Source organism: Cupressus sempervirens, chromosome 2, assembly GCF_028749045.1.
Source record: "Cupressus sempervirens isolate cs-2001-9-10 chromosome 2, ASM2874904v1, whole genome shotgun sequence".
Classification (NCBI taxonomy): domain Eukaryota; kingdom Viridiplantae; phylum Streptophyta; class Pinopsida; order Cupressales; family Cupressaceae; genus Cupressus; species Cupressus sempervirens.
Window position 1 is genome coordinate 168,203,987 of NC_143119.1, and position 11,963 is coordinate 168,215,949.

Consider the following 11,963-nt stretch of genomic DNA (forward strand, 5'->3'; position numbering starts at 1 on the left):
TTAGAAATCCTAAAAAAAATATTGCATTTGACAATACATATGTGCTTAGACTCATTGTGTTTTCAAGGAAATTCTACTTACACAAACCTATGAGAGTTTTTGACCTTCTTAGAATATTATAGTTACGAGTATTGTACAATCCAATAGCTCATATAGTGGATAATAAAGTGAGTCATAAACTTTTATATGATTCCTAGTAGCAAAAACAATGGGCGAGTCATTTGAAAATTATATTTTCAAAGGATGGTTTTAATTTGTCAATGTGCTTTACTACTAATTGATTTCATTAAGATGTTGCACTTTTACTATTTTTTTTTTAATTATCACTATCTAGAGGTATCAAATTAAGATTAGCTATGGTAAATACTAAAACGTAGTAACTTTCTCATTCACGTCTTGCTTCAACAGATGGTATTAATTTGTGATGCAATCAAGTCAGGGATCTTATGAAACTACAAAATCTTGCACTGTTTACTTTTCATCCCACCTACATAAACACGTTTGAAATAAATCTTGAGATAAAGAACAATTACGTATATATGGAGGGTTAGAAGAGACAAATTCTGATATTCATATCTTCATGCCTTCACACCTTTGGTTCACCCCTGATTTGAAGTCCGATTATTTTTGTTTATGCTACGACTCTCACTTCAGTCTTGAACACCATAAACCTACGTACAAACCCATTATTTTTATTTCTCTATTCTTTTTTTCTTGGAAAGCTAATTTCTAACACCTTTCTTCAGGGCCTAGAGTAACCTCTAAATCCTCTTTCCAACTTTGTTGCACAAGTTGGATGCTACCGCAACAGACACATTGGATAAGAAATTGGAGTTGGATAGTAGTCTGTAGAATTATCTTTTCAAGTTGTGAACAAGTTAAAGTTACATGGATGATGAATAAGAATAGATGTAATGACAATGTATATTCCTCCTACTATGTATCTTAAATATAATTATTCATATTTCTTGCAGCCCCTGCTTCAAAAATTAACTAGGAAATTCACCATGAATACAATCTTTGCGAACATTGAAGGAATTATATATGGACAGATGAACAATTTTTCCATTGCAACGTTATCCCCACCGCCCATGATTTTTTCCTTCCTAAACCACACCATCACCTTTTCTCCTCCAATAACACGGTTCTTCTCAATGGCCAAATCTATTTGAGCTGAAATAAAGGTATTCTAAGGACTATCATTGATGAAGGGAAAAGTTTCTTGAGTACATGCTAGAGAATAAAGAGATAAGGTGTGATTTCAAGTTTTTCCCTTTCCAAAGATACCAAGAAAGTCTCCTTTGTGTCATTTTGTCCTACAATAACATTAGTGTATCATTATGTATTGGCTATCCAAATAATATCTACTCTATCCTTGAGTAAATTGGGGAGATTATTCACAACAAATTGAGAATCAGGGTTGAACAGGGAACTATAAAGTCCTTCAAATTATCTTCTGTGAAGCTAAGCCCCATGTTAGAGAAGAAGATTGAAGGAAAATAGATCATGTCCAGGAACCAAAACTAGGTGAAGAGGACTGCAATCAAAAGGTAATGATGGGCTAGATAGCCCTTATTTATGTTCATGTTATAGCAGATAAGAATACAAGGATGTTATCAGAGTCAGCAAAATGCTATTTTTTTAAAGGATCCTTGCTTTAGCTTCTGATTTAATACTATTAGGGTACCATAGAGATTCTTTTTATCAAGAATTACAATATGTGCGTCAATGGTTTTCAATGTAGAAGCAGTGCTTGTAAAATTGCTCTAGAATATAAAAGAAAGTTTGAAGAGCTTGATACAGAATTTGAATTGAAGAAGAAAGAATTTCATGAGGCAAGGATATCCCTAGAGGACACTAATTGCCAACTTGACAAACTATGGAATGAACTGATGCGCAAGTCTATGCATGTGGGCTCCTTAGGTACAAAGGAAATTGATCTTACATTGCTAACTTCAACAATTCTTTATCCAATTTGTTCTTTGATATTGATTGCGCAATAATTTGTCTTATTTTTTAACAGCTTATGGTATAAAGGGTCAAGTAAATAAGTTAAAGGATCTACAGGACAAGCATGAGAGTGAGAAGAAAATGCGGGTCTCTAAAATTCACCTATTGAGTGACAAGTTGAACCTGTAGGAACTGAGAACAGTATTTTGTATTATCAAAAAGTCGTTTTTCTCTATGCATCAACTATGCAATCTGAGCATGCTTATGAGTTGTTTCTGGGGATAACAGATGCTGAGGAGTGACTATGTTAAAGTATCAGTGGAGGCCAATTCTCATGTCTCATCATTTGCTGATATGAGTGGAATGACTTCTGCTATGCAAGCTCTACATAAGATTTAAAATATTTGAACTATTTTTTACTTTTTATTGCAAACCTTCAAGGAGCTAGTATTTTTATAATTTCTAATTTTGTAGTTGATCAGCAGGAAGAACTGAAAGTCCAGTTCGTTGAACTAAAAGAAAATTTTGTAGAAGAATATAAGGAACGCAAGAAACTCTATAACAAATTTGCTGGAGCTCAAAGGCATGTAAATAATTTCATGTTTCTTATTATCTGCATTGAAACAATTATGTCATTGGGGTAAATGCTGAAGTCATAGTTACTTTTATTTTTCTGCAGGAAACATTAGTCTTCTATAGGTGCCACCCATTGAGTGCTGAAGAGATCATGCAAGGAGCCACTTCTGTAGCAGAGTTTGATGTTGCCAAAGACTGTGAGATCAACATATGGGAAAATGGGGCTCCCAAAAAAGTCTTCAGATTTGATTCATTTTTTACCCGACAGGACAACCAAGGTAAATGTTATTTACAGATGCTATAAGATTTGTAAATATTTTAGTTGAAACTCATTTTTATTGTCATGTCAAGCAGAGAAGTACATAATTTTTAAGAACAACTCATTTGTATCTATTGTTATTCTAGTAGAGGATGTTTTTGCCAATGTTGCACCTGTTGCCATTTTAGTTTTGGATGGCTACAATGTTTGCATCTTTGCATATGGATAAACTAGAACTGGAAAGACATTTACAATGGAAGGAACAAAAGAAAACCGAGGTGTCAACTATAGAACATTGGAGGAGCTCTTTAGAGTAGCTCATGAAAGAAAAGGTCAAGTGAAGTATGATACCTCTCAATATTTTCACTTTTTCTTTTTGGTGGGTGTTGACATATTATGCCCAGATACTATCTTGAACCTAGATGATGTGATAAACCCATGAGTATGTTAGAAAAAATAATAAAGGGATAACATTGACCTAAATGAAAAGAGATATGGATAATGTGATAAATTAAATATAGTGACAACATTACTACTTGTATTGTGAACTAGAATGTTATCCAAAAGAAATTTTTCCAGGGAAAGCACATTCTACAACCACATAAATCCATGAACACCTACGAGATTGTTTTAGATTGTTTTTACAATTATAAATTATCTTTAGCTTCCAAAAATTATAAATAGAATACAATCGCTGATTTTCTTAGGATTATTCCCTAGATCCATTTAACTCTGAACTCCATTGGTTTACATCTCTTTTGTAAATTTGAGAAATCAGTGCATAAAGATGGAATTTGAGTATGAAGAAAGAAAATGCGGTGTCCAAGATCTTTGCGCAGATTCAATGGCAGAATTGGATGCAGAGGGGACTCTTCATTCAGTGATATGCCCCTCTATGACAGCACTGTAATGATGAGCCCACAGAGGGTTTCGAACGCCAATTCCTCAGAATTCCTCTTTGATTTGGCCCTTGGCAGCATCATTTCCAAGCCAAATTGTGCATTTTCTACCAAAGATCTATTGCACAAAGTCTGCATCCATCCTCTCACAGAATGCACTGCGCAGTCATCCTACAACAGCGATTCGAAACCTTTCAGGAAAATTGAGGTCTTTTTAAAGGAATATCTTCAAGCATGCAAATCTGAATCACTAGAGTCAAAATCAAGCTTTTGGACAAGCTCAAGCTCCAACAGCTCACAAGCTTCACGTTAAGGCCTCAATTACTCTACCTTGCTCAAGGTTTTGAAGGCTGCAAATTCAATGGTGGCGAGCAATAAAACAAAAGATATAGCAAATTGTAGCGCATTTTCATCTGGTTCCAGCAGTAAAAAGTTTCCAAAATGGCTTTAGATTCTAAGCTTTGGGGTAATTAAAGCTCCAGGTGGAATGAGCGTGCAAGACATGCGTCTCAGGCAATGTAAGTAGAACGACAGTGGCTCGGACAGTCTGTTCTTAAGCGGTCAGTTTTGAGCTATTACAAAGAGGGGCCAACTCTGGTGAAAAGTGAAGCCATTTTTGGGCAGAAATCGAGGTCTGTAAAGGAGAATAAGTGGACTATTGAGGCCCGCAGAACCAACAATGAGAAAATCTAAGATTTTCGTGCAGCTCCTCCTCAACTAGGACAAACCATAAAGAAGTAAATCCTAAACACATTTAATGCTTCATGATTTATCTTGTCATTATATAGCTCTCAAGTATTGATAATAAGCCAAATTATTTGAAATTATTGCATGTGTTATTGATAGGTTGGAGGTAAAACAGGTAGCTAAAGGGGTTCATCATGTTCCATGGCTTGTTGAAGCTCAAGTGCATAGCATGAGTGAGGTCTGGGAGGTGTTGCAAACTGGAAGTAGTGCTCAAGTTGTTGGCTCAACTAATGCTAATAAACACAGTAGTTGTTCACACTGGTATGTGATAATCTTGAAGATAATTTATTCAAATTTTTTATGCTATAATCTATATCTCGTGCTTTAGTCTCACTCATATAAATTACGTTTTTGATGCCCTAGCACATATTTGCTCCAAATTCTTCAATCCTATTACAATATCTTACAGAAAAATCATTTGAAAATCTTATGTTTTGTTCTATGCATTGAATGTGGATCATATGTTTGACTTTCAATAATTCCTTGTGTATTGGTATTTTTCAATATACTTTTTGTGATGGTTAGATGTAAGAATTTGATCAATGGAGAGTGCACCAGAAGTAAGCTTTGGCTTGTGGATCTTGTAGGTAGCGAGTGAGTTGCTAAAACTAATGTTCAAGGAGAGCACCTTAAAGAGGCATAGAAAATTTACAAATCACTCTCTACACTTGGGGATGTAATATCTTCTCTAGCAACCAAGAATAGTCACATTCCATTCAGTTTTGTTTGATAACACAATCTCTTTCTCTCTCTTTATGTTTTATGTTTTATACATTGAAAGAGCACAACTTTCTCAAATTCTATGATCAGTTGTTTGGATACAAAAACTTCAAGTTAACACATCTACTACAAGATCCATTAGGTGTGAACCTTTCCTTTCTAAATGTTTGGATTTCTTTTTTCTTTTTTCAGTTATTACTCTATCCTAATCTGATTGAAACAACTTACGGCAATCTAAGATTAATTACATTTGTAGGAGGCAACTCAAAAACTCTCATGTTTGTACAAGTCAGTCCTAATTAAAATGATATAAGTGAAACACTATGCTCGCTCAATCTTTCTAGTAGAGTTTGAGGCATAGAACTTGGTATAGCTTAGAAACAAATTGATCCAACTAAGCTTTTGAAGTATAAACATATGATATTCCCTATTTATGGCTTATAAAGAAAATGCTTCCAAAGAATACAACTTTTATAAATTGTGAAAATCTGATGCTTTTAAAGTTATGTAACTAATTTAATTAGTGTTATTTGATTCTTTTAAAGTTATACATGTGTTACATTTCTTGTACCGATATTACAATAATGTTTTTCTTATTTCTTGCACTTCGTATATTCATAATTTTTTTGATCCAATAGTTTAGAATTATTTTTTTGTGCTCAAACAAGTGTTCCAGTAATTCTTTATCTGGTTATCTATTTGACCAAACCAAATAATATCCCTGATATCAATGACCACCTACTCAAGAATCCAATAAGCATACAATTTTAAAATTTAAATAGAGAATAAGTTGCTAAAATTCTAATTAAACAAGGTTTAGAAATTTATATTTCAAAAATTGCATCTTTTAGATCACTGCGCACATTATGAATTCTACATAATAGGTTATCTGGATGTAAAGAAACAAAGTTATAAATTGTTGTGTAATAAAGTAACATAATTGTAAATTACAAACGTGCTCACCAAATGAGTACGTAGCATAGAATGGGAACTCATCTTCTCACTACCCCATAGAGGTGTTTACCATTGACAAAGTATAAAGGGATGAATTAGGAGTAGAAGCAGCCACAAACAAGAATGGCAACTGTCCAAGACTGCACTGCTCTAAATGAAATGTATGGATAGAAAATTTTCAACACTAACTATTTAGAAATGGCACTAGCCCTAGATAAGGTATTGTTTTCATCTATGTTTTCTCACTTTTTCCTCTATAGTTGTTACTTGACTATTTCAATTAATAGCACAGATTTGAATTATTTGGGTATTTTATTGTTTTGATAAGATCTCATTTTATAGTTGAAGCCTTATAGATCAAATACCTCAGAGCCAAACTTGAGTTAGGAAATTCCTCTTTCTTTGCCTATCTTTTAAAGATTGAAAATTTGAAAATTTTGAAGGTGAACCATTACTGCAGGTGTTTATTTACAATAGCATAGGGGAATCTTTTTCTTGTGAATATAGATTCAATGGATGATATAAAATTTATGAGTAAAGAGACCTTGCATGCAAAATGTTTGACAAAATGTCAAACCTTTAAAACCAAACCATAGAGTCAACTTGCATGCTTTGACTCTCCTACCATCTCTTTTGCTTTGGCAATCATCCATTTCATCATCTCTACCCGAGAACATACAAGACTATATTTGTATGAAAATCTTGATATTGCAAGTGCACAACTGATGGATATGCATCCAACAATGGCTTCCACAGAATTATAACAAGGGCATAATGTACAAGGATTGCAAAAATATATGTGTTTATTCTTCTCCTATCTCATGCATTAATTGGGATTTTGTGGTTCTTCTAGATGTCGATAGTATACTCTCTTATGTCTCACCTTATTTATCATGACTCCCTTAGAATTATGTTGTGGTAGAATCATTTCTTTTGTAGTGCTAAAGAAAATTAGCATTTGAATTCATCATCTTGCTACAAAAGGTGATAGGAAAAATCAAATCCACAAATGTCATTAAAAAATATGAGTAATTATACATAATGTGACACAACATTTGACTTGAGATGTTTAACACACTTAGTCTCACTTGAGAAATTATAGAAATCATATTTGATTAAACAGGTATATATATGATAAAAATGCTTAAAAAGAGGTTATTTTTATCCAATAATCCACCCCTACATGAGACCCACCTGTGGATGTCAATTCCTTTGAGAAAATTGAAAACAAAATGGAAGCAGACAAGAGCTTGACTTATAAATCTCCTTTTCTAGGTGTAGGATTCTAAGTAGAAATACATGGTGAAGGAGCCAAGTGTCAACTAATATGGCAATTTCAGTACCACAATAATGGCTTCCATGTTCAGTATGTTATCTTTTAAATAAGTGGGTCCTCCCTTGGAACCATTTTCTTGTATGCATTGCAATCGCCCTATAGAATGAGTTAGAGAAATATGTCCTTCAGCAATAAAGGAGAAGGAATAGTGGCCTTACACAACACACGAATGCTAAAAATTAGTAAGTCCTATATGTGGATCACCTTGTACTCTCTCACCTTCTACAGGGTCTCTCAACTCCTGTAGGGCATATGAAGACATTATAAATGGATAATAATGAGAAAAGAGTACATGTGTGGCTATTTTCTCATTTAATGGCTTTTTAGTTGGAGCAATTGTTTGGGCATATATGACTATGAGTTTAGCCTACACAATGAAATATTGCAGGATTAAGCAAAGTTCCTAGAGAAGTATTCTATATTTTAGATCTAGAGGACCTATCACTATTAGGAAATAACATCAGTATCATCCCTAATGAGATTGGAAACCTTAAAAAGTTATGCTCCTTCCTTTGAATTTTTAGTTTGCACTTTGGAATTGTATGCTATAATTGGTTTTCATGCTTTAACATGGACATTTGGTTTTGTATGTCCCATAGTGTGCCTATAAAGGAAAATATCAAAGTGCTAATGAGCTTACTATTAAGGAAGTAATATTTTGACAATCCAAAAGTGTATCATAATGCTTTGGGCAAATTTCACAATTCTTGTATTAGTGTTTTAAATAACATTTCGTGGCTGTCATTAGATGGAGGATAGAAAATGATGGATTGTGGAATCATACATTCATTTCAATGCTTAGATTACTTTCAAGATGTAGAAAAATATAATCAAGAGTTCAACTAGTTGAAGATTGCATGGAAGCATTTCAAATTGGTTTTGTAATTCATTTTTAAGCCATGGCTCTATAAAATAAGAAGCATTGTATTTGTATTTGTACCTCTAAGATGTCATTTGGAAGAATATGACCACCTTAACAATGATCAAGAAAGAAGGCTAGGCAAAAAAATGGGTAACTAGTATTTAGGAAAGAAGGTGATGCTATGAATATCATCTACACAAACACTTAATAATTTACTAAATACACTATTTCACAATTTGGGCAATGTTGTTGTTGGTTATGAAATGAATTAGTTGGTTTTTTACAGTTAACTACTACTATTAAGGTTTTTCTTTTTTTTGTTCCCCAACTTTATTGTAATAAAGGGAACAAGTCACAAGTAATGAATTTGATAATGAAAAAAATATATTGATCTTTATAGTATGCATTTAATAACATCACTACTCTTTAAAGGGTACTAGCTCAATGGAAGAGCACCTGCTTTACAAGTAGGAGGATGGTGGTTCGATTCCACCGTACCCTAATATGATTAAATTAATGATTAACTATCAAATATACTACCAAATAGAATGCTAAATAAACTATCAAATCAGCTACCAAATTAACTATCAAATATACTACCAAAATTACCACATAAACTACCAAATAAACTACTAACTTAGAACAATGAATGACTAAATCAATGATTAAAATAATTTAGTCATAAATTTGGTTGGGAGATAAATGTTTGGCAAAATTGTCGTTGGTTACATGATCAAAATTAGTCACATATCAACAATTTTTAGTAGTTTATTTAGTAATATATTGTTGTTTGTGTACTAGTGACATGAATTCTCTCCAACCTCCCATGTCAACATTCTAGTGAAGAAACTAGCAAAAATAAGTTTTAACCAAATGGGTAGAAAGGAACAAAGGGTAAAATACTTAATCAAATAATAAATATACATTTAGTTAATGACATATAATAGACTAAAATCAGATATGTTTGGACATGGATTATTTTAGGCTTCTATTTAGTGAATCATTTCTACCCTGACTGGTAGGATCTCACCCTATTTTCATGAATGAATTTGGGAAAGATGACATAGAAAATAGACAAAGGATTCTTTTGACATTTTATTGATAGTCTTGTATTTCATTCTGAATTCTATTGAAGGAGAAAATAATTTGTAGTATGATGCATTAATGCTAGCAACAATTTAAAATTACTTCAATGCATGAATTCATGACACCCTAAATAGAGTTGAAATTATTGAAAATATGTAATTGGGGACTGTCTTATAAAATATTTTTTGACAAAGAGACCAGTGTATAGCTATTTTTTTTTCTCGGTAATTCAATGAATTTATTGATCCTAATATTTATAAACACTTTTGATAGAAAATATGCTTTGAAACTAGATGGGCTCTCACATGGAGAGAAGAGTTCCCAAATAAATATTTTCTTAGGAAAACCTAATAGAAAGAGGATCTTATGCACCTCCTACTGACATTTTTTAGGCTTCATTTCCTTCTATGGTTTATAAAATGAAATTCATTGATGGTGGACTTAAAGACAACCAACATCCTAAAATATATATATACAGGGGAAAAAATACTCCTAAAGAAACTCAATAATAAATCTGTTGACCATCTTGGGAAAATTTGAGAAATCACAAAGTAGCATTTCAATCTTTGAAATAAGAAGTTACTGATAGAACCAAATGTGAGGAGTTATTGAGATGGATGGAAAAAGAGATATTGGAGGAAAATTCAAACTTCCCATTGAAGAAAATAAACTTAGTTCAATAGTTATGCTTTTTCATCAATCTCGATAGTAAAATTTTTTGAAAGAGAAATATAAAGCTAAAAAGAAAATGGTATTAAAATAAAATAAAATTGTTCAACCCAAATTATAATAAAATTGTCTAGCCAAATTGTTCAAGCAAGCAAAAATGCCTATAATAAACAATCTATGCAACAAAATTTTTGAACATATTTTATTTATCCTCTATAAGAATTTAAAAAATTATCATTGATAAAATGACCATTAGATAGAAAACTTTGAAAGTTAGGAAAAGTAATTCCCTTTACTAGAAAATGAGAAATTGTATGGATTAAAAATTAACCAAAAGCTTCAAAAGTGAGCACATTGAATGACATATAAAGAAGTAAATCTTAATCAAATAATTGAATAGCCCCAAAGATTAATATTATAGAATGTAGTAACTTATGTGAATATAACTAACAATGTAATAGACATTACATAGTTCTTATAGAAAAAATAAATTCAACATGAATTGCTAATGCACTGCCATTGAAATTAATTCCTTTATAATTAATCATTATGCGTAAAAGTACAAAGTTGTGTCACCTTTCAGGTTGACTAATCAAAATGATAGAATTTGAGTATTTCTATCTTAAAATCAATTTTGTTCAAACATATGATCTAGACAAATTAATTCTAGCTAAGTTATATATGATCTCACACTTTTCCTATTAGAAATGTCCATTAAATGCATGTTTTATACTAGTTTGTATCCAATTACTAAAAAAATAAAATTATTTCAGAAAAATGATGTTTCAATAACTCTTACTATCTTTTATGAATTTTTTTAAATAACTTATAAACACCATTTTATAGATCTCAAAGTCAAGAATATTCTCACATAGAGTTTATAGTGTTTTAATTAGATATAGCATATTGTAATTAAAAATTCTACAGGCACATATTTTAACACTTGAAAAGATTTCTATTTTGAGAAAGAAAAAAATATTAAATCATATAAAAAAAATTGAAAATTCTATTATGTTCTAGAGGAGAGACTACTCTTCTAGAATGTATAATTTTTCCTCTACTTAGAATATATTTGTTTTGAAAAATGTGGTGTGAGATGAAAACTATTTATTTCAAGTAAGTTGAAATATGAATCATTATAAAAGAGAAAATATAGGTCTATAGGAAATTTTTATTTTTGATTCTTCTAGGTATATATGTTGTCTACAACATAGTCTAAGATCAAAGGGAAATAAGTTTATTTCCATATAATTTTGTGGTGGGAACTAGACCCCTAATTCTTAACATTTTTCAACAACTAAAAAATTACTTAAAAAAATTAGGAAAATGCATCAATTCTTATTGCAAATAATTATTGAAAAATATAATCCTAAGATTCTTCCATTTCTACACATTTTAATAATTTACTTCATTTTCAAATTCTAAATAGTAATAACAATATTATGTCATTGAAGTTGAGCAATTATACTTTTGTTAGCCTCTTCCTTTACAAAAGTGTGACACGAGTTTATGCGTTTACCCTTGTAAAGAAGAAAAAAGCTATTCTTTAAAATGAAATAACAATAATTGTAAAAGTGGTTATAGTTATGGTTGAAGAAATTAAGAAAAATATACAAAATTATCAAAACACATATAGAATATTCCATTCATTAAAATAATTACATATAAATTGATCAAAATATCATGGACATCAATATGCATTACAAGTGCCTTCATACATAGACACATTGAATAGATAAAATATTTTTAATGTTTATCATACAATTTTACATGCTGATTATAAATTCTAGAATATTTATAAAAAATTATTTGTAGACATCTGGTTTGAACTTACGCATTAATTATTCTTCTTTCCAACTCTTTATTAGAGTGGAGAGATCAATTTTGAGCTATCCCTTCTTTAAC

At 31.4% G+C, this 11,963-nt stretch overlaps 1 non-coding gene and 1 pseudogene across 1 annotated transcript; both read left to right on the forward strand.

The window, feature by feature from the left end:
• Positions 1-208: 208 nt before the first annotated feature.
• On the forward strand, positions 209-5,595 carry LOC149571588 (kinesin-like protein KIN-14R; annotated as a pseudogene).
• Positions 5,596-8,733: 3,138 nt separating this feature from the next.
• On the forward strand, positions 8,734-8,805 carry TRNAV-UAC (transfer RNA valine (anticodon UAC)). The gene has a single exon. It is a non-coding gene; the product is annotated as a tRNA-Val (tRNA).
• Positions 8,806-11,963: the final 3,158 nt, after the last annotated feature.